The following is a 22,784-nucleotide window of genomic DNA, read 5'->3' on the forward strand; positions in this document are numbered from 1 at the left end:
ATAACCAGCAGTAACAGCAAAGCAACACGGTCCCCACCGTTATTTATGGTTTTTGCAAACTGCTACTGTTATCATCACTGTCATTACCTTCAGCAAAAAGAGCTATCACAAAGTCAAGGTTCAAATGATAAAAAAGGTGTGCTGTTTCACCCTGTTTAAAAATGCAATGAAACAGGTCTCACCAGAAAAAAGAAGGATCTAAGGATCTCCCTATGTGTGACTGGTAAACACATCTGTCCATCCTGGAAGAAGGATAGCTCCTCCATTGCTCTTCTTGAGGTTTTTTTCCTAGTTAAAGTTTTTTGGGGGGAGTTTTTCCCGAATCGAGGGTCTAAAGGATAAAAGATGTCGTATACTGTACAGATGTAATGTAAAGCCATTTAAGGTAAATTTGCTGATTTGTGATTTTGGGCTATATAAATAAAAATGACTTGACTTGACTATTACTTTTATTCATTTCATTCAAAAATATGTAAAAAGAGTGCTGATACGCGGTGACAGTCCTGTCGAAAGACTCCTAAAGAACTCCATAGCTTTTGACTGCATGTTCTCATCGCATGTTTGTGTGTGTGTGTGTGTGTGTGTGTGTGTGTGTGTGTGTGTGTGTGTGTGTGTGTGTGTGTGTGTGTGTGTGTGTGTGTGTGGAATGTGTGGCTCATCTTACACCATATGTTGGGAGACAGGGTGAGGATAGGAGAGGAGAAGAGAAAGATAAATGACTTAAGAAGTGAATGCATAGCTGCATTTACACACTGAGAAAGACAGGCTAAATATTCATCATCCTTTCCATCCCACTGTAGCATTCTGCTGCAGGGCAAAGGCCTGAGTAGAGACGCATGCAGGCCTAAAGGAGCATATCTCTTTAATAACAACGTACAACCATATTTTTGTTTTTTTGTCTGTGATAAACTTAGACTCTCTCCCCATCTTCCTGTCTTTCCCCTCCCCTCAACTTGCCATTCTCTACATCTGTATCAGTTCAACCCACCCCCCAACAGACAACCCAGGTTCAATCTCCCTACAACATATGAGCTCACAAGGGACCTTGGTGTACGAGTGCGTGCAGCGTGAACCGAGGTGGAGCGTGTTCCGTTCAGACGGTCCATTAGACTCATCCCTCATGCTGGAAAGGGAAAAGGAGTGAGATATTGCTCCCAGGGCTCCCAACTGGGCTCTGGGTTCGGTAGCACCGGGTATTCCTTCGTCCTGCCCACCATCCCTGAGGAACGCTGTCAGCTCACATTACACCCCGGAAGAGTATTCAGCGTTCCGCTCCCCATCCGCCACCACCACCACTGCTGCTGCTGCTCCCCTGTCAGCCTTTTTCACTGATCTGATCTCCAGTCTGTGGGCGTCATATGGGAATGTCTTTCCTCTGCGTGTCTGTCTCTCTCCTCTGCAGAGCCAAGCGAACATGACACTCACAGCAAGGACGCTCCATGGAGCAGTGAGCACAAAGAAAACAAGAAAGGGTTAAGAGCACCTTCTGATGGAAATTTGATTCTTCAGGCATTTTACAGACAACTTAACTGCCCCAGGGCATATTTATACATGCATACACAGGCACATGCACAACCCCCCACACACACACACACAACAAATTCAATGTTGTGACTCAAGGGTAAAACCACGCCATCACACCATTATACATGCCTGAATTATTCTCTTGATGCTACTCTATACCATTATATGGATGCTATTACAAAGCATTAAAGGGCTGATTATGGCTATTATAGATATGATTATAGGGTACCTGCTTATGTGATCTGCACACAGCAGTAATCACAGGTGAGAGGAGACAATTGCCTAATTTAATGACTTGTGTGTGCAGCATTCAAACTTCTGGCCACTTTTACACAGCATACATACACAGAAATTCAGGTAAAGTGAAAAGGGGTTAGCTGTAAAAGAAATATTTGGTCACCAATTATTTGTACGAGTGTAAGAGGAAGATGAACGATATAATGAGAACTTTACGGTATAAATGTAAAAAGCCTTCAATTGTTCTTCTTGAAATGGAGAATTGAATTTTACAGCGAGAAAAATCAGACATTACTTCCAAACAAGGTCAGAGCAGGCAGCAGTGTGATAATTAACAGGTCAGTATAAGGCCTCCTCAACAGGGTAGCCCTCCATGTGTGTATGACCAGCAGAGAAGATGAGAGCAGGTGTCAGCTTGACGAACACATATCCCCTTCTCGAGAGACAGGGGGGGGAAAGGGAAGGAGAGATGGAGTAATGGGAGACCAGAGGGAAGACAGAGGGGGGTTGAAGTGGGGCCACTGGAGCAAATCCAGCAGGGAGAAGGTGAGCAGCCTGCCTGCCCGCCTACCCTCCCCCTGCAGATTGAAGTCTTGCGAAGAAAATAAAGTTTATTGCCTGGAAAGAGGGGGGAAAAAGCATGTAAAAAGCATTAAAGCGATGGAGGTGAACAATTAGACAGATGGCCAGGTTTTGGAAGGAGAAGAGGGAAAAAAAGGGTAGAAAAAGAGAGGAAGACCGCACAGACGCAATCGTTCAGGGTTTTTATGAGGACCCTGACAACTCCTGGTCTCTTCAAGGGCGAAGGAAAAGTGAGAGGCAGCGAAGCCTCTCTGGTTAACTCCGGAGTAATCGCTGAGTGTGCAACACCACACAGCTCAGCTTGGGGTGACAGAGCTTACTGCCCCCAGCTACACACAACCTATCGCTCTATCTAAATGCAGAAGGCTAATTATAAATGAAACACGTGTAAATAAGCTTCATGGCTTGAAAAGTAGAAACTGCGCGTCCATCTCCATGGCTGCACATCCGCAAAAAAGCCGCCTATACGGGACAGAGAGCAGCAAGGTCACCATGATGATAACATGGGCATCAGATCCCTCAGCCCTCCACTCCTGCCACCACCTCTAACCTTCCGCCCCCACTTCCAGCCGTCAAACCCAAGAGAACAGCTGTCTGCAACATGACAATAACCTTTACGACCTTCACCAGGACGAAGGAAAGAAGGAAGGAGGCAACCAAAAGTGCGCCTTTGCCTGTGTGAGTGGAGGAGGTTGGCCTCTGCAGAGGTTCTCCTCATCTCTCCTGGCGTTTTCCACGTGTGTTGGGGAATGACATGTCGTCACTGCTGTGGAGAAAGATGGAGGCAGAGTGGGGGGTTGGAGGGGGGAGAGCGCTAATACAATTATAACTGGGGCCATCCAATCCAATAAAATGAAGAGGTATTAAAGCAGGGGAGCCCCATCCTGTTCAATAAGACACTGGACCACTCTACTAACTCTTAAAAACACACACATGTAGGTATACTCACACACGCACACACGCACGCACGCACACACACACACACACACACACAGGTACACACACTTCGCTGGCCCCTTTAATAGCATAGCAGCCACCCCTAATGGACGCAAGCAAGTGGAACCGCCAAATAATACACTGTCTTAATGCACTAGGCTCAATCTCATCCCCCTCTCCCCTTATCCTTCTCAGCCTTCCCTCTCACACTTTAACCCCCATTTCCATCTTCCCTCACCTCGTGCTGCCCCCTCACCACCTCAGCTCCCCTTACACATCACCAATGCAGGAACAACACTTAAGAAATCAAACGTACCCCCATATATACAAAACACTTACCCTGCAGACCCCGGTAAATATCTCAGGCATGGAGAAGGATAGTAAAAGAGTGAGTTGGGGAAGAAAAAAGTCTTCTATAGTTTGATGTGGTTTCTATTGCTCCCACTAAATATGAGATACCCAATATCAATATAAAGCAGCAACAATATTACATGACCATTAACCAGCAGGTGCGGAGGTAAGGTGTTGTAAAGGTGGTGAAAGTGAATGAGCAGGGAAGACACCATGTGAAAAGGGCACCTTATAAAAGCAATTAGAGAAATGACTTTGAGTCCCTCTTCTTGCTCTGTAGATTAGTACAGGCCTCGGAGGGAGGAACACAGAGGAACTCAGATCTCCATGACCTTGTCCGCAACACGCCACACTAAATTGGTCATCAGTTTTTAAGACTGTATTTTATCATAGATATATTTTTAGCTAAAACGAAAAAGAGAAAAGGAAGGAGGGGGGAAACTGTGGAATGGGCTGGTCATATATCATCCTGTCACAATTATGACGTTTGTTCATAAATACCAACCAATTTCCTCTCCACCTGGCTAAGTCACATGCGCTTGTGCTTATGCACGCACCATATACCAACAAAGAAATATGGACACACACCACGTGCGGTGAACACACATGCACAGCGCAAATAAAGAAACACACATCTGGCTGGGTGCCCTACCACAGGTCTGAGAATTGACCTCCACACAGACAAAGAGACTGAATACACACTCAGGAAACATGCATTCAAGCACCTAACACACATATAAATGTGCACGCTCTACACATTACAAACACAAACAAACAAACAAATGCACGCACACATACACATCCACTTACTCACTGACATACACACACACTGCAATTAATAGGGAGGCAGGTCTCTGGTGAGGAAGAGAAAGTGCCTGTTCAGCACATAGAGGCAGAATATGCAATTTCCTCCAGTTAAGTCTGTATTAAATTGATTTCTTCTTTCTCTGACATGGACTGGGTTTTTCCCCCCTAATGAAAGCTGGATAATCTACAGGTTTTCCCTTTCCTGAAATCAAGTTACAAATCAAGCAATTGCAGGGGCAGATATGGGAAAGGTGAAGGAAGGACATGGGATGATTTTCCAGATGAGAAACATGGAGAATGAGGCACATACGTGCTGATACTCTTAACACAGACATCAGGGGCACCTTTCACACACACACACACACACACACACGCACGCACACACAAACACGGAGCAAAGGCCAGGCCTCGGTTAAGTACCTGATGACATTTCCGTTCAGTGACGTACTAAGGCTAATGCAGGCCATGTTAGTAAACACAGTATTAATTTCTGTAATTAATGAAACACATTAATTAGTAAGCAGCACTTCAATGAGTTAATCACTCACTCAAACCTGACAAGGAGTCATGTAGAGGCTGCAGAGAAACACCGAGCATGCTGAGGGAAACACAAAGAAGGAGGGAGGACTTAAAAAGAAAAAAAGAGAACGATAACAAGTGGTGGAAGACGTATTTATTTCCTTCAGTTGAGTAAAAGTAGCAATACCACAATATAAAAATACTTTGTTACAACTCTATTAAAAATTGACTGAAGTAAATGTATTAGTAAGTATTAGCAGCCATATGTACTTTAAATAAACAAAATAATTACATTTTATGTAATAGAATTATTAATACTGATGCAAGCAGAATTTTAATGTTTTAGCCGGTCGAGGTGACGCGATTTTAAGTACTTACCTACTATATACTGCTGTCATTTCATTCACTGTACAGTGATGCATTATATTTTATATGCTCATTTTAGTTTTTCAAAATCTTAATCTGCAATGTAACAATTAACTTTAACTGTCAAATAAATTTTGTGAAATAAAAAGTACACTATCTCCCTGTAATGTAGTGGAGTAGAAGCATACAACAGCATCAAATGGAAATACTCAAGTAAACTACAAGTACAATACAGTAATTGAGTAAATGTACTTATGTACTTTCCACCACTACATATAAAATGTATTTTAGAGCACAATGTCAATTGGAAAAATTATAATATATAATGTTAAAATTGTACCACATGAAATATAAACAGTATGTATGAAATGATCATGTAAAAAATCATGATAATAGCAATAGTGTTTTGCATTATAATATACATTGTTGTTATATTTCAACAAGAATCATAGAAATACACAAACCTACTTGTCTGATAAATTGGGAGGACAATTTGAGCAACAATAAGAATCTTTTTTCAAAAGTAGAACATTTTAAGGAAAGGCGATACCCGAGTGCGAGTGCGAGTTACATGGACTGCACAGAAACAAAGTGCAAGAAGACTTTATATTGTAGCTTGAGGTGTAATCAAGCCTGTTATTGTCTTACTATTGAGAATTTCTTTACCTTTCAGAAGAGAGACAAAGAGAAAAATAAAGACAGAGAGACAGAAAGAGAAGGAGAGAGAGTGTGAGAGCCTGAGACAGAGACAGAGAGAGAGAGAGAGACAGACAGAAATGGGAAATGAAAAGGACAGGGCGGTCATCATAATTGCAGAGTTTGCTTTTCAGATGCAGACAGACCAGGGCCATGGGGCCTGAGGCAGATATCAGATTCCACACAAACACACACATAGACACGCACATTCAAAAACTTACACATGCACCCATATATACCAACACACACACAAAATATTCCACAGCCAGCCTGTATAAGTTGTGTATGTTTTTTCATTAAGGCGAAGGAGAGCTGATATCATTTTAAAAGTGTTTTGTGTGCATTTGTGTTCTATAACAGATAGTGTGAATTGAGACAGTAACATCCAGCTTTCAATCCTAACAATGTTATATTATGAACCCGCTCTCTGTCTTTCTGCATCTATCAGTGTGTATGTGTGTGTATGTGTGTGTATGTGTGTGTGTGTGTGTGTGTGTGTGTGTGTGTGTGTGTCTCCATTTCTGCCTCTACTTCACTTCTCCCCTCCTTCGTCCAGCGCAGAGCCTGATCAGATTTACATTAAAAAGTGATGGAGATTTAAATAATGTGTCTATGTTCTCAGAAAGACATTAAGAGATTTTCATCTTACTCTCCTCTTCCTCTCTGTCTCTTCCTCTCCATTTCCTCACCCTCTCCTGCTCCTACCTCCCCCCACATCTCACCCACTCCATCTCCGCCAGATTCGCAGACAGTGCACATTTTCCTGCATGTCTTCAGTGTAACCGATACCCCTAACAACCAGGATTTTAATACGATCCATATTGCTCCCTAATATTTCAGATCTCAGAATAAGCACTGGCAATTACATATTTACACCCAGCTTATTTTGCAATTCTGCACAGGGACTTTGGTGTCCTGTTGAACGGCACATGCGGACTTAGATGCTGATTATGACGTGGTCAGATAACAATAAAATCTGAGAAAAATTCCTAGACCCTGTGCACTTATACTGTATATACAACTTTCTATTTGGGGGTGTCAGCAATAAAGCTCAGCACTCTCAAGTACAAAATAATATGTTCTTTTCAAGTGCGGCGGTAATGTGATTGCTTTAGCTTAACCTGCTAGTTTTACACTGAATAATTTCTCCTGAAACACTCGTGCCTTGTATCATTTCGGTTTCCGGAGGGCTGGTAAAGTACCCAACACACTCGCAGAAATGCACGCATTTACACATAAGTACACTGTTGTAGGGAACACACATCGCTGTACAGAGATGATAAATTAAGCCCCTTTTGATTTGGTTACCCAAGCTCTTTTTGTATCAGCTTTATAAAAACATAAGCATAACATAATTGAATAAGAAAAGAATCTGGCAATTAAGAAACATGGAGGCCTTTGATGTGAGTAAGTGTATAATAGGCCTTTTGATGAGGGAGTGTTTTACACTCCGCAGGGTCTGGTATGCACTTTGATTAAAAGCTCTTTTGTTTGGCAATATTCTAAACTGCTTACCATTTTCCACTGTCACAATAGTTTAGCCTGGAAATACAAGAGATTGTGCCTTTTTTTCCCTCTTCTCTCTGGGATAAAATCTCTTGTGTTCTCTGGTATAAAATCACACAGTAGTGATACTGAGTTAGCTTTACAAGGGGAACAAATGAATAAATGGAAGAGCGACCTGGGATCAAATCAAAGGGGAAAGAGGAAATAAAGGGGGGAAAAGCAAAGAGCTAACAGTGGCTATATCAGATATGAAACAATAACAATCATTATTATCATTATAATGGGCATTTTCATATTCATAAACACATTCATTACCACCAACTGTAGTTGTTCAAGCACCATTTACATGATCTACCCTGTCTGTAGATAAGGTCATGTGCTTTTGCATTCTGTTACAGTATTACACAGATTTGAATAATAGGATTCTCATCATGCATCTTTAGCCCCTTGTCGCCTGATAATAGCCTGAAAGACTCTCGTTGAACAATGTAATGAATGCATCATGTGACCTCAGCAAAGATCGGGGGTCAGCAAGCCACGGATTGTCAACGGAGCACTGGCCTGACAGAGAATAAATGATGCCTTGTAAACAAATTGAATTATTGCTTTAATTCATGCAGTCTGATTTAATTTGACGAGAAAAGAGTCCTTCACAAGGGAACAGAGGAGGAAGGAAAGAAGAAGAAGAGGAGAGGCGGCGGAGGGCGGGACGTGGACACACACCTTCTCCCTCCATCCCTCTATTCCCGCGACGTCTTTGGCTCCACTGAAGGAGAGTAACTACATTAACAATCCCGATCATTTCACGAGACTGTGTGCTGCTTTCCGTAGACAGCGAGTCTTCCTTTTGTCTCTCAGCTAAATGTAATAAAGTTGTGTTCAATTGAGTTGGGCCGGGCCACTAGGCTGACTCCTTGCCCTGGCACGAACTGAGTGACAATAAGCAGGAAACAGATCTGAATTTCATAAACTGATACATAGACTACAGTTTGTCTGTAGGATAAACATTTTAAGAAGGTTAGCTAATTGAGAAAGAAAAGAAAATGTACATAGGGGTAAAAACAGACTAAGCTCAATTAGGCAGCAGCTGGGGATTGAAGATGCTTAAATCTGAAGAAATCTTTGAAGAAATTTGTGTAAGCTTATTGTAATGGGCAAATGGGAAAGCCCATATCCTATGGTACACCCCATGAACCTAAAAAACTCTGAATGAAACATCAGTATTAAGTTTGGTCTATCACCCAAAGCTGCATTAGGTCTCTCCTCAGTTTGCTCCTTAATTCCATCCGAGTAATCCCACATTATTGCCCTCTAACAGTACCCTAAACGGAGAATAAAAAGTTTGCTCCCCTCTAGCAGTGTATTACCAGGAAACAACAGGCCCTCTCCTCATTAAGTTATAGATATAAATGCTCCAAAGCATGAAATTACCCCCGAGCCTCCCTCTCCAAATAACCTGGTTTGCAAACAAATGATCCGAGCACAAGCAGTAAAAGGCAGATTATTAAAATAATAGGAGGGATTTAAATTTGCATCCACAGAACAATTCAGCAAAGGACTGTGCAATTACTCCTCCCCCTCCTCTTCCCCTGTTTCCACCTTTCTACTGGCAAGCCGAGTCCCTCGCACTTTATTGTGTCCATCTGTTCTTTCTAAGAAACAGAGTAGCAGAGTTTGGTATCTTCAGGTGTGTCTATGCGTGTGTGTGTGTGTGTGCATATGTGGTCAATCACAGGAGTATGTGCACTTATCTGGTAGTATCTGGTTATTGTTTACCTTCAAAACCACAGTCACTTTACATGCTCATACTTTCTTATTCTCCTTGGCCCACAGCCTTATTTCTCTATTCCTATCTTATACTATGATAAATATCTAACTTTATCCTGAGACAATAACAGTCCCTCCTCCTATGCTGGAGTAAATGGGGAGCGATGAGAGAGTGAGGTGAGCAGGAACGGACAAGGCAAAGGGTGCTCAGGTCTGCATTACCTCTGAGTTATGGCCGCCATTTGCATCTCAATCAGCTTCTTTGGAGAGCCCACCACCTTGGTAACACCCCCATCACACCACAGCCACCCTGGGTAATCAGGGAGATTTAGTGGGATTGGCAGCCTACCGTGGGCACCCCCTGGCTGAGGCTCGCAGCTCATTCCCAGCTCCTGGTCTCGCTAAGGGCCCTCTGGGCCACATCCAAACACAGGAGAATGGCAGCACTTAACAAGACTGAGGAAGACCAAAATAGACGAGCAGCAGGAACAGGCCATAAAACAGAGGGAAAACAAAGCACCCGAGTGATTGTAATAGATGCTCCAGCATAGATATCTGCATAGTGTTCTGTATTGCTGCCTCATTATAGCAGGAGAAAAAAGAAAACAAACTTGAACTTGGGACCTCAGGTGAGAACATTTCATCTCAGAGTTGATGATGGTACTGACATCATCCCACTGCTCCCCTGCAGCAAAAACAGGCTCTCTCTAACATGTAATGGGAGTATGTGCACCCACAAACACAAACATACACACACATGCACACAGCTACATGGTGTGATTTGCAGATAGTGAATGCTCCACTTGAGAGTTGCCTCTCTAGTTAGCGCTGTCTCATGGCTGGACCCTGCTAAGGTATTATTACCTACACTCAGCCCTATTGATATTGTGACTCCAGCATCTGTTCACCTCCTTGTTACTGCCTGGACCCCAGCACAGCGTCCTATCTGCCTGTGTGCATGGCGTGTGTGTATGTGTCTGTAACCGTTTGTTTGTGTGTGTGTGTATCCCAGACCTCTGGGGTAGAGAGTAGTCACTGTGCACAGTGGAAAACGAGAGGCTGAGGAGGCTAATAGAGAAACACTCGACACACCAGGGGCCTAATCAACTGCGACAGACGCGTACCCATAGCTCCAAATCTCTCTCTAACACAAACGCACTCTGGCCTTTCTTACTCCCTCTAATCTCACTGATACTCTAAACTCCACACTACACCGATGCCACATTGCACAAAGACTTAGTAAGCAAAGCTTGTAGAAAAACAATAAAAGAGAAGGCTGGAATAACTGGAAACCAAACTTTCGCTGCAAACACAGATGGCTCAGGTGAGCAGAGGCTAAGACTAAACAAAGGGGAAATGGGAGGAGAGTGAGGACTGTAGATGGAGACACTCAGAATGAGGAGCTGAGTTTCAGTTATCAGAATCAAATATTAGTGGGGGAAAAAACTGGGGAGTGGGCAACATTAATCAAAGTGTTCACCTAGTGGGCAGCCATATGGCAGATCAGCACGCCAACAGTGCAAACTTGCTGATCTTCAGTAACGGGGTGCAATTAATTCCACTGGCTGCATTCATCTCTCCCTCACACACTGAAGGAAGGGAGGTAAAAAAGAAGGAGAGAGAACAGAGGAGGGTTTGTTATGACTCTTTACTCTTCCTCCTCAACTCTTTCTCTCTCTCTCTCTCTCTCTCTCTCTCTCAAAGCAGAGGAATCAAACCCAGGTGATGAATGAGGTGGACACAAGGGCCTCAGGTAGCTGCTGCGGCGATGGTGGGGGGAGTAATGGGGGGGTGGGACAAGAAAAAGTGAAGAAATTAGGAAGCTGAGAGAGGAGGAGACAGCGGTGGGGAGGAGATTAGTCTCCTCTAAAGGTTTGGCCAAGACATTTGTAAGGCCTTAAAATCTATATTTATGTGTGTGCCTTTTTTCAAATTCAGTGCACAACTTGGTTCAATATCAGATAAGTAATATTCATCCAGTGACTGCAATTATTACTAAGATATTAAGAATTGCGTTTACTAAAGGTTTATAGAGGAAAGTATACCACCAACATCACCAAAATGACAGTCAGAATGCCATGCTGTTTAAGAGCCACCCTAATGAGTGGAAGGTACGCACAATACCACTGGTCAAAAAATAAAGCCTCATAAATTTGATGTAAATCCCATTATCTGGCCCACATAACAGCTATTTCTACGCATGGCTATGCAAATAAAACACTGTGTCTATTAACACTTTCTCTCCCAAAAATTATTGTAGTGCCCACAAACTCTGAAACTTTGATAGGTGGCAGAAAAACTTTGTGTTAAGGTCTGTGATTTGCATGAATTTGACAGAGGACTCTTAGCAACTGAGGCACACGAAAAAAATGCTCAGATTACCCTCAAAACACAATCTTAGTGAATCTGGGCCGAAGTCTCTCTGTGCAAGATGAAACCAAATAGTGTTTTTTTAAAAATCAGATAGCAGTTCATTAAAATGTAAATTAAAAGAGCAAACATGATAATGATAAGTGACATCACTCACTTCTTCTAGAGCTTTTATGGGAAAAGATGGTCAGCATTTGTGAATTCACTTGGTGAGCCAGCAGAATAAATTGAGCACAACCTGACCACACACACGCACACCCCCCCACTGCTCTCAAACCTCTTTTATGTAAAATTAGCGTCTCCCCTGGCTCTTAACACAAGCTCATCTCCATTAGCCGCAACCTAGTAAAACTGACTCCTGCAAATGAGTTGTGGATATGCATTCCCCCGGCCCTCTCATCTCTCCCTTCCATACAAATATACTGCATCTGCTATCTCACGCCCATATCTCCGTAAGTCAGCTCATCCCATAGGCCTAGTCACCATACCACCCATTCCAATATCATAAATGACTGTGGGGGAAGCCTTCATTAGGGCAGCAATGCCTCTCCACCCCCCTAATCAGGGCATTTTCTTTGTGCGCATTGGGATGGTGCTTTATGGCCCAAATGGGGTTCTGTTAATGAGGAAGTATACATGTCTCCATTTCCTGTCTAGCCAGGTCGGCAGTTCCTGTATTTGGCCCTATTATAATCACAAGGCTTTTTTAATGAGCTAAATTCATCTTGGTCACTCATCAAACACCATGTAGACATACAATAACAGAATAAATGAAAAGACACACAGAATTAGTTACATTACAAAAACACACCAACAATCTTGCCAAACATTGCGATAAAGCCATGTAGCTTATTGCCAACCTTTGGAGATGAGTGAGGAAATAAATTACAAATTGAGTGTCGGGAAAGATATTTAGATGTCTTCATCTCTTACACACGGGGTAGGACTATGCAGTGCACTCCAAGCAATATGGATTTAAACCCACACGATGACAGCTGAATCACTGTCACAGTAAATTCTGTTACAGTGTCCCCACAAACTCGGTGCTTTTTCACATTCTGCTCTCAGCCCGCTCATTCTTCTCAATCCCCCTCTCTATACCTCTGATCTCTAGATGTCTCCGTCTTTCCTTCTCTCCATCATCCCCTCTTCACTCCCAGGCCTCGTTGACATTAACCTGGAGCACTCACATTTTCCCATGGTTCTCCGTGTTGCTCTCCGCATGTCAGAGCGGGAGGCTTTATGGCCCACATCCATCAGCGTCACATGGCAGGATTTATGGGAGATGGAGTCCAAACCTGATCGCTCTGAATCAGTCTTGCTGAAGCCGACCCCTGGGCCGCTGTGGGATGTAATGGATGAGCATCCTTGGCCCCCAACACCCACCTCACTCTCCCTTCACTCTCTTCTCCTTCCACCTCCCTCCTCACCCATACTCTGCACTCCTCCCTTCATCTCTCATTATTTTTCCTCTTCTCTGCCCATCAGTCCAGTCCTCTTCTTTGCCCTAGTTGGCTCGTCTTGGTCATTCATTTAAACCTAATGGAGATTTGGTTACCAAAAATTAATGAGGCAGACTCACTCAAGGAAACATCCAAGTGCACATGCACCAACATACACACTCACACAGACATAAGCTCATCATTCATTGCTGTGTGTAAGGTTTTATTTGGGCTAATTTATCATGACACTGTATTAATAGGCAGCAGTGCCCTTCAGAGGAGAGATGAGAGGCACCAATTAACTCTGTTCACTACCACACTAGGAATGACAACGTCAAATTACTCTGTCCTGTAGCAGGTCTCTGTGTATTACAGAACATCCCTGTAAATGACGAGGGTGAAGAAGCTCAGTGGATGATCAAGTAGAGCTGAATTAGAGCTAATATTTTTTCAGACATTTCGTATTGGAACTTTGTACGCCTCCACCTGCTCTCTAAAATCCCCATAGGACTTCAAGATCTTTTCTTCTGAGTCCGCTAAGCCCCGTCCCGATGGTTGTTTTTTTTTTTTTGGAGGAGTTTATCCTTATCCAAATTGAGGGTATAAAAACAGAGGGTGTCGTATATTGTGCAGATTGTAAAACCTCCTGAGGCAAATTTGTGGCTATATAAATAAAATTGACTTGACTTACTGTTGCTAGGACTGTCAAGCTTTTTGTTCTCGCATGGCACATATGCAATTTACAATAATAATGGGGGGGCAGATGTACCATTTGAAATTCTTTGTCATTTTTTTAAACAATTGGGTTGTTGATTTCTGACAGAGGTGGCCACTAGGAGGCGACCTTCAATTTTGGTGGCTGAAATCACAACTGTTAGCTGTAGATTGCTAGTAGCTTTTATTAGCTGTAGCTAACTAATTAAGCTAATGTTAGCTCGGGCTTGGGTGAAAAGCAGTCTGCTGCTGAGTTTTTAGTCTTTCCAGCTGATTCATTTTAAACAGAGAATTGCTATATATATGTGATACTGTGCTAAAAGACTGCGGCTAAAGCTACATGTCCGAGGCAAAAAGTGAGCATCTTCATCAGTTGGTGATCCATTTAGAAGACATGGAAGTAAAGAAGCAGCATTGATCTTGTATTGCAGTGTAGTAGCTAATTAATCAGGAATAATCAGGAAAAAGGTTAGATTAATGCTTTGTTGTTCATATTTTTTAACAGTATATTTCACTTTTAACATTACAGGAGTAAAGGCTTTTAGGATGAGGACTAACCAAGGTGTTAAGCAAACATAACGCTATCTCAGAAAACAAATTTGGCCCCAAATTCGATAAAGAGCAGGACAGAGCCGCTAACGGTACCCTGAACTCTGACATAGTAGCATCCGGGCTTTTTATTGTAACTCCACAAAATAATGTAGTATGAAATGATCCTTGGTCTTAACCCTTGGTTACCACTGCAGGTAGTAAGCTAACTAGCTGGACATGGTAACATTTGCAGTTTACTTTAGGACAGACAAAAACACTGTGTATTTTTGGTCTTGGAAAGGCTAAAACAAAAAGGCTGTAACCTCCAAAGTCCTTGTATATAACTCTCTTACTACAGAACTTTACAGGACTGCCTGCCATAGTTACGGCTGTTCAGGGGTGCAGACAGTCAATTACTAAAATAGTGCTTAAAAGTTAACTGTCCACTAAGAAACAATAACCAAATCCATTATGACAGCACCGGTGGAACAAAAAGCTCACCAAAGTTTAAGACATCATACTTTCTCCTCATGGTATCCAGTCCTCTGCAGAATTAATCAGCTGAGCCCCCATGGTCTACATATAGTGCTGTGACTGAGGGAGTTAGAGGTTAAAGGTCAAACTGTGTTTACTGGTTTACAGCAGGTGTTATTACAGTTATTTGATATATTTACTGAACCTGTTCACCTTCTCACCTGCTTCTATATAGAGCTGGTTATCTAAAAGTAAACACACAACCACACATGCTCATTTCTCAAGTGGAACACGTGAAATAATATTGCCCTGCAGCCCCCCAAACAGGTCTGTACCCTAATAAAGGCTTTACACTATGAAAGAAACACAGAGAGGCAACTCCGACACCTCTGAGCCTCCCTCAACATACGCACAGACACACACACATCCATACACAGGGGCTGTGTCTGGTCACAGGTCAGGAGAGCCTGTAGCTCTCTGTGGTCCAGGGGAGTAGAGCCGCTTGAACCTGTAATATGCTCCTCTCTCCCCTGGTGCCACTTGTTGGGGTTTTAGTGCAGGGGAAATTACACCTGCTCTCTAGCCTGAGACCAGCATTAACACAGAGATGACCGAAACTGGAGATCACACACTCACAAACACACAGACACATGAACACACAGGTAAACCTAAAAGGAACTCTGAGTTTGGACAGTCAGACAGAGGGAGCACATGTGTGGGTGTACAAGTGTAATGTTTCATTTATACCCCAACATCACTGATCAACAAAACATTTTATAGGAGTGCTTCACACACCATTAAAACCCTGGTACCCTTTTGAAAGTATGAGCAACCCAAATAGCAATAACAGATTAACAGTCCTGCTCTCCATCCACCATTCCTACAGGAGATGGATGAAAAGAATAAAGACTATGACCTGGCTTCACCATCTAAATGCAGTATGCATGGTGTAAAAATAAAGTAAAAACATGATTTCTTATACACAAGATCAATCTCAGGTAACCAAGTTGTGTAAGATTAGGATACATTATGCTGCTAATACTGTTCGGTAGGACTAATCATTTGCCAATGTGTAGGCTTAATCACTGGTTAGATGGGGAGGCTGTTTCATCATTGAAATGTTCAACTAAAATGAACACAACATCTAGCCTACTCTGCAAGTCAAATGTGAGCTGAGAGATAATCATTGATATGGGGCAGGAGAGAATGAAACTAATAAAAAGGCAGTGTATCAAAGTATCGCAGTTAAGCATTAGTCACGTGAGGGCAACTACGCCACAACTCTGGTGTTCTCTAAATGAATCCCCCTCGTCCCATGCTTGATTTATGGACCTGTAAAAACACACGTTGTTTTTAATCTACTGCTGCCTGAATCTGCCCCTCTAATGAAATGTGGATCTGTGTGTGTGTGTGTGTGTGTGATAATGATGTATGGGCTGAGGTCTGATTCTTTGAGCATGAATTTTCTCTCTGATAAATATGCATTCAGTTACACAGACTGATTAAGCTGTAAAACAGTGTTAACTCTGTGTCAAAGCACATACAAACACACACACACACACACACACACACACACACACATGCATGCATGCATGCATGCATCCACACAACTTCCCAGAAAATAATGATAGCTGTGCCTGGGGCAGGATTGTTTGGATGCCTGGAGCGGTTCACTGATATCAATTCCATGAGACCTGACTGCAGAGGATATCCTATAAACACAAGACAAGCCTCAGAGATGCAGCCATATCAGCAAAAGCCATTTTACAGAATTATTATTTGCAGAGTTAGGCACCAAAATGCTATCTATCGATTTTGGGGAAATAAAATTAACACAAATAGAATAAAATTCAACATATATACATGGTAAATACATGGAAAGAATTAAAGATTGCCAAGTGATTATTGCTTTTTAAAGGTCACACCTTTGTTTGAAAAAACACCCATTTTCATCTCCAGTTTTGTTTGCTAATAAAACACTTACAGCTTAACTGTAACAGCCTATTCTTTTCATGTTCAGCATCATCATAATTCCACACGTTCCTTTTCGAGAGAGCACTTGACTATAGAGAGCTTTGCGACTGTTGTTCTTGATCGGGCTGACATTGAAATATGTGACTTACAGTGTCAGAATGGTTGAACGTGGCAGCTGTTGACTTGCTATGACGCACTTGTCTGTTCATTAGCGGACAATCCCTCTGTCCTTCGCAACAAACACAAAATGACAACAGGGTACATGCATGCACAGAGATTTTTTTCCCCCCTTTCTCATATGTGAAACACATTCAGACATGGACATGTAGGGTACCTAATGCATGCACGTGGATACAAACACACACATACTCACTAAGCTCCCATCTCATGTCTGAATATACTCTTGGTGGGTTATGAAAGATGACGAGAGACAGCATCAGACCATTTAAATCTCACAGAGACATCAAACACAGAATTACATCTAATTAGCCTTTTGCATCTCATATGAACTTTATCGTGGGATCTGAGTGCCTGTGCTAATTTCAAACTGCGCTAAAGATGCTAAAAGAGCTTGGGGTAATATCGGATAAACGTTATAGCCAGTTGCCAGATGGTTTCTGCATTCAACATTACTATGTTTGCTTGTTTGGCAGACATCGACTAAGCCTGAGTCTATTTGGCTGCAGTTTATTACAACTGGCTCATCTCCTGATTTAAAACATTACAGTGTGTGCTGGACTTGTCTGTCTGTGGTCAGCACTTCTCAGACTTCAATAAAAACATTCTCTGCTGGCAGAGAGAGAAAGAGGGAGAGAAAGAGTGAAAGAGATCCAAGCAACCTCTCACCTCTCTCATCATAAGAAACCCTCGTCCCAGGGCTATGAGCCCTTTTTCAGAGGGGAGAGTGAAAGAGTGAAGGATGAGAGTCTGTCAGGTTCAAACAACAAAGAGGTGCTGCCTTACACATCTTTCCTCAACCTGTCCCCTTCAGTGGCAGTGACATCATTTAAATCATTTAAATCCTCCCCAACATGACCTATGGCAAGTGACCCATCATTCTAACGCTCACACCTCCATGTGAGATGGCTGCTGAACTGCTTATTTAGCAGAAAATACCACCCGGCTAACTATGTGATTTATTCAAAATTATTCCTCCACGGTGCTCCTTCACACAGAGCATTTGCCCATAGTTCACTGTGGTCCAGGCAATTAGGAGCAGGCCACACCTCTTCAGGAGACAGAGCACCTGGCTGTAGCAGACAGACATAAGGAGGAGGAGAGCTGAGCGCCGCACAGCTTTTCACGACAGGCTGGAATAACTAAGCAGAACAGTGAGGGAGAGTGAGGGAGTGAGGAATGCAAGCCAGGCACTTTAAGATTCATTTAGGTTCCCCCATCTCCCTGGTCACTTTATTAGCAGTCTGGGAAGAGTGATGCATGTCCCAAAGCTATGCAAAATGCATAATCAAGCATTTAAATACACACCATGTGAATGGGCAATGTGCATGCACGTGCTCATACGTGTGCACACATACTGTACTTCTGGAGTGTATTACATAGATGCACAATCATACATACACACAAAATGCTTACTACTGTAAAACCTCAAGGTATTACTCTTATGTACTCTTGCACGTTTATACTAACAGTCTGTACTACACAAAGCCTCCTTTAGTATTCCCACGAGCTGCATTGTAACCGTCACCTGCGTAATGTAAAGAAATCCTCAATGGTATATTACAGTAAATCCTATTGTAGTTGTCAAGCTTTGTGCAGTCGCTTGTTGGAAGAATCAGAGCTGGATATATTTGAAGAAAAGGGGGTTTCCTCATCAAATTTACATATCGCAATTCCACCCTCATTCCATCCATCCTTACGCTCTCTTCAGCGTAAAATACAATGTAGAGTAGTTGGCAATGTGGGACCTTTTTATTCCCAGTTTACAGATAGAATGCAGGTAGGCAACAAATAAATAAGTATATAAAGAGAGATGAGAAGGTCTCCCTGGAGAGGCGGACGCGCACTACTAATATGAGAGGAAACAGACTGATTTGCACAATGCCTCATCCTGGACATAAGGAGAGCCACCACTCCCTCAATGATTCAGTGGATGCACCTGAGATTGGAGGAAAGGATTGGGAGAGGAGGGAGAGGGGGAAGTGCAGGTATAATGTTGGTATAGTCTGGGGACAAACTGAAAAGGGGCTCTAGGGTTGCTTAAGTACAAGCGTCGACATCACCAACAGCCATCTCCACTGGATTTATCTGAGCTTTAACAGTGGTGTGTCAGCAAAACCACATGCAAAACATTATTTTTGCCTATGCTTTTTAATGAAAGAAAGTGCACCATGTGAGACATCCTAAAGCACCATAAAAAGGTATGTCTGTTTTAATTAAAGCAATTGAGAGAAATAGTTGTTTTGGTATTAGTTGTTGCATTGTTTTTAGGTCAAAAATGCAAGAAAATAAGCTTGTTATGACATGATGTTGAAACATTTAGGCAGTTGTGAAACATCAGGAAAAGAACTTTAAGGAAAAACAAGCTCAAGTTTCAAATCCTGCAAGATATAAAGATCTAAAAATGATGAACTATGATCTACTGGGCTCTCTTGCAGTAGAGAAGAGCGTTACAGACCTGCTCACTGACCTGGGAAATGGGCTGCAATTTCCTTAATCATTGTGGGAGAGAGAAGAAGAGGAAAAGAGTGGTACAGAATCGAAGGGTGAACAGAGGGGGACAAAAGTATTTTGAGGCCTTTCTGAAAGATGAAAAAAAAGAAAGAGCCAGGGAGTGAGGGAAGAGAGGGGAAGAGTGACTAAAAGAGCAGCATCCTGAGGCCTTGGGGGGGGGACTGCAACCAACCAGGTCAGCATTTCACATGTGTCGCTTCCTGTTGGCCTCAGCGGGAGGAGCGTGGCATGGCATGGTGGCCAGCGGGGCATAAGGCCTGTCAGACTGACACAAGAGGTTATGCACCGGGCAAACGGGCAAATGCAGGCATACATGCCTCCACACACATACACATGCACCACTTTTCCTATGCAAACAAGTGTGACTAAGGTTAAAGGTAGAGTGATGGTGACACAGAAAGGGGTCTGAATGCATGCATGTGTCCTAATGAAAACGGTTAACAGCAAGACAGTAGTCTTCTATAAGAAATGAAGAATCGTTAAGACTGTCTCTGGAAGGTATGGGAGCACAAGTTTATGTACTGACATCCTCAAGGAGAGACTGCCTTCTTTCTGTCTGGCTTTCAAGACCTTTTCCCCCTCTGCTTTGTAAAAATCCAGTCATTTCACCTGAAATAGCAGACGCTTGGAGAGGAACATTGTGTCTCCTTGATTCTGATGTTACCTTATCCTACAGCCAGCAAAAGAGTATCTACAGTACATGGGTAGATATATTTATATCTAAAGGCTTGAATCTGATAAAACTGGTGAAGGTAGAGGTTTATGGCAGAGGGTATGAGTGTCTTCTTTGTCTGATTTTCATATCTAGCAGAGGAACTATCTGTCTGCCTGTATGAGTGACCGCTTCTTATCGGCTCTCAGTCCGTCTGTCTCGCTCTGCCTCTCTGTGTTAATGTTGCTGTTTGACATTGCAAGCAGCAGGCTTTTTTCTCCCAGCAGCCTCGGTGGACACTGAGCTTTAGCCTAATTGGTTCCAGAGCAGACCCTGACAGAACTCTCCTCAGCAGCACACAGCCATATTAATACCCCCCCTGCCATACATACACACACACACAACAAAAACAAGCACAGCAATCAGTGACTAGCTCGCTAATTAACGGCCTTACAAAGCATCTCATTAGCATGTGTTGTAGAAAGGGGCAGTGGGGGAAATAAGCATTTTGGATTTTTTTTTTTAAAGGAAAGAAATTACAAAATAAGACCATGTATGGCCATGTGTGTATGTGTGTGTATTGTATTCTACTCAGGGGCCAAGGGCCTTGGTGGGCCCACCAAGCAGTGAGCTATATCTCAGGGGAGTCCATTACAGGTTTCTGAGGGACACATTGGAGTCAAAGATAAGCAGAATTTTAAAAGCAATCAGGAAAAATAAATCTCTGGAACGCAGGCAACCCTTTGGTTGTTAACCAGCAACTTAACCTGCCTGTACTGTGAGCAGAATAGGACATCGATAGGTAAGGGGCTGTGGGAAAACAGCTAAGTTATGTCATCGTTAAGGCAGAGGCCAAGAGCTGCAGAGCTGAAATATTTGCACAATAGCTACCTTAAGGACTCTATATGACAACTGTAAGATGAATTTATTACAATCCACAAAATTAAATTTGTTAGTGTACATGAATAAAGATTTTGACTCTCCAAATCTATCTGCCTCTGTCTCTTTTTAGTGCAAATCTGTTACCACCCTTCACTCTCAGCATTTTCTCTTTCTCTATCTGTCTTCCCATCTCTCCCAGCACCCATCTGCTGCTTAATCCCCTCCTGGTTTTACTGTGGCTTCATCACAGCCTGTAAAAACAGCCCCCTTTGAACCCAATAAAGGCAACCAGCATCAGGCTTATTGTAAAACACAATCATAAGGTAAATGTTTATCCCCACTCTGCCACTCTAAACTCCCCTAATGAGCCTGCTGGAGGGGTTTCACCTCACAGCTCGAATAGAGGCAGAGAAAACAACACATTCTGCCCAGATTAGGCCTGCGGTGGAGATGCAGCGAAAGCCCCATCATGAAAACAGTATGTAGCATAAACACAGCAAGAAACTAATTTCATGGTTAAAAAAAAAGAGTCAGCAAAAACCCAAACAGGTAATACAATCTCTAAAGTGCCAAACAAGCTCTATAATGTCAAGCATGAATGTGTGAACAGTTAAATGTGTTAAATTACAGAAACAAATACTTTCAAATTAGTTAAAGATTAAGTAGAAGTACAGGACAGATTTTTTTGTTCCAGGAATCTGCTGTAAAGTGTATTGTTATGTTTATACTGTAGACGTTCCTGGCAGAGCACAGTATGATTGGCTGGGAAGGATAAGCCCTCTGACACTGCTCTTCCTAACAGACAGTGGCTGTTCTGACCTGCCCATTATCCATCGGTGACCCCACTATTATACCCACTGTCAGTACACGGCGCTGCGCTGGACAGCACCACCCTGCTCTGCGGACGAGCCATCACTCTCACCTCTGAACAGCAACGCTGGCCCACACAGCCAGAGACACACAGAGAGAGTTAGAGAAAGGGAGAGTTCAGAGTAATAGTAAGCAGGTAGTTAGAGGTCACAGGTCCTATGCAATCGGGACAGCAGTTCCACTCCTGGCAGCCAGAGCGGAACTTTGAGAGGGACCTGGAAGTAGATATGATGACCTTTTGTACAGAGGACCCCAAAATATACCCTCTTATCAAAATGACCTTAACGCAGGAGCATGGGAAGGCGAGCAGAGTCCATCCATCATCTTAAAGATTAATCCTCCTCTCTATTCTTCTCCTGAATCTATTAATAATGTCGCCAGAGGGGAGAAATTTGCGGCAAAGATTTATTCTGATATTGTGACTTTTATTCATTAGTCTATAACAGGGGGATTCCATGAGAAGGAAATATGGAGTGAGCTTAGGGAATGGTAATTCACTACTCGTTCTCTATTTGAACTATACAGAACTCTATAAACTCAATCATTTAATTTGCTGACAATCGGCACATGCCACATGCCAATGTACCACAAATATGGAAGATTATCATTTACACTGCAGAGGTCACCAATCATTTAATCTCTTGAAACAATTCTAAGCAGCTTCTCGGATAATTCTGTGGCAGGTGTAAAGCTTGAAAATCAATCTGACTGCAGAATCTGGTGCTCGGATCAGAGCTTTTCCTCACTCATTTAGACAAAGCAGCTACATTAATAGATTTGTACACTGGATTTCACACTGTGGAGCAGCACTGACAGCCCCAGGGGCATACTTCAATTAGAGACTTGGGTGAGTTTAAACACTGCAGATCTACTCTCGCTCATAGGCGTTTGTC

The 22,784-nt window shown here is 42.7% G+C and overlaps 1 protein-coding gene across 3 annotated transcripts in view; it reads right to left on the bottom strand.

Moving 5' to 3' along the window:
- Positions 1 to 22,784, bottom strand: part of wwox (WW domain containing oxidoreductase) — a 128,586-nt gene that overhangs the window by 93,544 nt on the left and 12,258 nt on the right. The gene's annotated exons all lie outside the window — the stretch shown is intronic.

This window comes from Siniperca chuatsi, linkage group LG4 (assembly GCF_020085105.1).
Source record: "Siniperca chuatsi isolate FFG_IHB_CAS linkage group LG4, ASM2008510v1, whole genome shotgun sequence".
NCBI lineage: Eukaryota > Metazoa > Chordata > Actinopteri > Centrarchiformes > Sinipercidae > Siniperca > Siniperca chuatsi.